This window comes from Hippopotamus amphibius, chromosome 7, assembly GCF_030028045.1.
Source record: "Hippopotamus amphibius kiboko isolate mHipAmp2 chromosome 7, mHipAmp2.hap2, whole genome shotgun sequence".
Classification (NCBI taxonomy): Eukaryota; Metazoa; Chordata; class Mammalia; order Artiodactyla; family Hippopotamidae; genus Hippopotamus; species Hippopotamus amphibius.
In genome coordinates, this window is record NC_080192.1 from 38535056 (window position 1) to 38539178 (window position 4123).

At 36.3% G+C, this 4123-nt stretch overlaps 1 non-coding gene across 1 annotated transcript; it reads left to right on the forward strand.

Moving 5' to 3' along the window:
* The first annotated feature begins 3079 nt into the window (after positions 1-3079).
* LOC130857969 (U6 spliceosomal RNA) lies at positions 3080-3187 on the forward strand. The gene has a single exon (XR_009054953.1). It is a non-coding gene; the product is annotated as a U6 spliceosomal RNA (small nuclear RNA).
* Positions 3188-4123: the final 936 nt, after the last annotated feature.

Sequence of the window (4123 nt, forward strand, 5' to 3'; positions counted from 1 at the left end):
TGAAATCCCATCCCAAGGTTGTCAAATATCAAAGCCCATCATGTTTCTAAACACCATGCCGTATCAACTTTGCTGTAACTGCCTTACAGAATACTTTCAAGAATTTATGAATTTGTCTAACCATAAGTTTATCAAAAAGCTTTCTCTAAAATCCAGCTAACTAGGTAGTCCCTTAAGGGTAAAAGATCAATATCTGCCCAAGATCCTTGAGTTACCAGAGAAAGGTTTTAATTTCTAATATGAATGTACCACTTCCTCTGATATGTGATAACCAAAATACAATGATAAAGAATCGCTCTGTCACTGGTAGGGACATTACTGATGCTTAACACTGCTGCTAGCACCTGCCACAAAAACAACTTTGGTTTGGTATATCCCCTTGGCAGATGTTGATATCAAGATTTTGATAATTAACTGTTTATTGAGTTTATCTGAAACTCTAGACCACAAAGATTCTCAGAAGTTTCTTTACTATGTAACTGTTTCAAAAAATTTATCAGTGGAGCTACTTAGAAGTACTTCAAAAATGTAGTTTTATAATATATCTTCATATGGCTAAAAGATTAACCATTCCAAATTAGGCAAACAATACTTGTGTCCCTGTAATCAGTCATATAGTCTGATGATCGATCAATAAGTCTTTCCTGAAATGCTTGGAGCTCAAACTTCTGTTATTGAATTCCATTTCTAGGAATTTTTTCTTGAGAAAGGTAAGTCAAATATGCTCAGCTGTGCATTCTTTTATGATTGAAAATCTATAAGATACATGAAACTCACCAAAAGAAGACTGAGGAAATAAAGTACATAGAATGGTATTCATGTACTGTACACCTGTATTCTTTGACAAGGGAACATGCCCATGATATACCGCTAAATGAAAAGATAGCTACTAGATTCTATGTATAAAGTGACTTTGGCGGGGGGATTAAAAAAATAACCTGTATATGTACTCATGAGTACATTCAAAAAAAATCTGGAAGATATGCTGTATACCAAATTGTTAACAGATCCATGAGTAATGGAATTCTGCGACACTATTTTCTCCCTTAGATTTTTTTTTAATTAATTAATTTATTTATTGGCTGTGTTGGGTCTTTTTTTTTTTTTGCTGTGCGCAGGCTTTCTTTTTAGTTGCGGTGAGCAGGGGCTACTCTTCATTGTGGTGTGCGGGCCCCTCATTGCCGTGGCTTCTCTTGTTGTGGAGCACAGGCTCTAGGTGCGTGGGCTTCAGTAGTTGCAGCACATGGGTTCAGTAGTTGTGGCTCATAGGCTCTAAAGCGCAGGCTCAGTAGTTGTGGTGCACAGGCTTAGTTGCTCTGCGGCATGTGGTATCTTCCTGGAGCAGGGATTGAACCCGTGTCCCCTGCACTGGCAGGCGGATTGTCAACTACTGTGCCACCTAGGAAGCCCCTTCCTTAGATTTTTAAAATTTCTTCCTGATAATTTTGCAATGAGAAAAAATTAGCTTTATAATCAGAAAACAAAAACTTTTCAAAAAAACTCTGATAGGCATTTGTGCGAGGTTTAATCTATGCAGTATACTTGAAATAAAGCTGTTATATTTGAGACAGCCCCAGTTGGAAACCACAGTATCAGCCAGTTAAATCAATCATAAGCCTTTGTTAAGTATGCACAGAGTGAGAGACATTATGCTCCACATCACAGGAGAACAGAAAAAACTGAGTCTACCTTAGAGGATCTTGGAACTAGCTGGAGAATGAAAACATACCCACATGATCCATTCTCACTATCAACTAGTAAGGAATGTACTAACTAACAAGAAAAACTTGCTAAGGTATGTTTATGGGCAAAAGGAAGCTTGTCTTTTACCTGCTTGTTGAAACAGTTTCATGCTTGTACCCAAGATGAGGCTGATAGAGACCTCTAATATTTTAGTATCATTCAAAATTTCTAATTTTAAGGCTACTAGTATACTTAAGATCTGTAGGACTCTATTGTACCAAAAGTTAAATTTATTAATTTATTAATTTTTCTCCTGCAACAATGGAAAAAAAACTAACAGACTTTAATATAATTAACTTTTTATTAAAATCATCTAAAAGTGTGATATTCCTCATATCTAAGTTTCTTTAATGTCCAAAGTTTACATTTTAAGGGGCATGCTTTTTCTTTTGGTTTTTTTGGTTGTTGTTGTTGTTGTTGTTTTTGGCCTCACCACTCAGCTTGTGGGATTTAGTTTCCCACCAGGGACCAAACCCCCACCTTCGGTAGTGAGAGGGCAGAGTCCTAACCACTGGGCTACCAGGGAATTCCCAAGGGGTATGATTTTTAATATTTTATCAAAATATTCACAAAATATATTCCTGCCTTCTTAAATCTCTAAATAAAATTGGATACTTTCTCCATAATTATTATAATGATATCCGCTATTAGACAGAGATTTGTTCCAGACTGCTGAGCAGTATAGGACTGTTTGCTCTTTCCTTGACTGGATCCACACTGTTAAGATTTCTCAGTTCTTGTGTCTGCTTTTTGTAGTTGTAGTTTTTAATCTATGTAGTCTTTTGCTTTTCAGGTGTCATCTGTCACTTGGTACCAACAATCTGACTTTAGCAGCACCCCTCCTCTAGCATTTTACCCCTAATTTGCTGCAAAGAATGAAAACCTGGATAGAAAAAGGTAGGAGATCTCATATGTAAAGTACATGGGCCCCTGGACTTTGAGGCATTTACATCAGCTACTCTGAGATCTTTGTTGTCCAGATTCCCACCACTACCAAGATTGCTGAGGTTTTCATAACCTCCAGGTTTCTGAAATGTTTTGTATTTCAGAAAATTTAATGGAATCTATTACATTGATTTTAGAATCTTCATAATATTTTAAGTTTGAAGGCAGGCATCCTTCAGAAGAGAATTGCAAAGAAGATACATAGAATAAGTGGTAAGAGATAATGCAAAACTTAGAAAGTAAGAAATATAAAAGGAAAGGGAGAGGGAAGTGGAGAGAAAAAACAAAGGAAACAAGAGGGAAAGGCAAGAAGGAGGGAAGGGGAGGCAAGGGTATGAGGGACAAAGAGTGAGGGAAGGAAAGATGGAAAGATTTGAAAGAGAAAGAGACAGTGCTCGCTTCGGCAGCACATATAATAAAATTAGAACGATATAGAGAAGATTAGCATGGCCCCTGCATAAAGGATGACATGCAAATTCATGAAGCGTTCCATATTTTTTGGTAATAGGAACATACATATCAAAAATTACCTTGAATGTAAATGGAATAAATGCACCAACCAAAAGACACAGACTGGTTGAGTGGATACAAAAACAAGACCCATATATATACTGTCTACAAGAGACTCACTTCAGACCTAGGGACACATACAGACCGAAAGTGAGGGGATGGAAAAAGATATTCCATGCAAATGGAAATCAAAAGAAAGCTGGAATAGCGATACTCATATCAGACAAATTAGACTTTAAAATAAAAAATGTTACAAGAGACAAGAAAGGACACTACATAAATATCAAGGGATCCACCCAAGAAGAAGAGATAACAATTATAAATATATATGCACCCAATATAGGAGCACCTCAATACATAAGGCAAATGCTAACAACTACGAAAGAGGAAATTGACAGTAACACAATCATAGTGGGGGACTATAACACCTCACTTACACCAATGGACAGATCATCCAGACAGAAAATTAATAAGGAAACACAAGCTTTAAATGACACAATAAACCAGCTAGAGTTAATAGATATCTATAGGACATTCCATCCAAAAACAGCAGATTACACATTCTTCTCAAGTGCACATGGAACATTCTCCAGGATAGATCACATTTTGGGTCATAAATCAAACCTTGGCAAATTTAAGAAAATTGAAATCATATCAAGCATCTTTTCTGACCACAACGCTATGAGATTAGAAATCAATTACAGGAAAAAAAAACTGTAAAAAACACAAACACATGGAGGCTAAACAATACGCTATTAAATAACCAAGAGATCACTGAAGAAATCAAAGAGGAAATCAAAAAATACCTAGAGACAAATGACAATGAAAACACAATGATCCAAAACTTATGGGATGCAGCAAAGGCAGTTCTAAGAGGCAAGTTTATAGCAATACAATCCTACCTCAAGAAACAAGAAAAATCCCA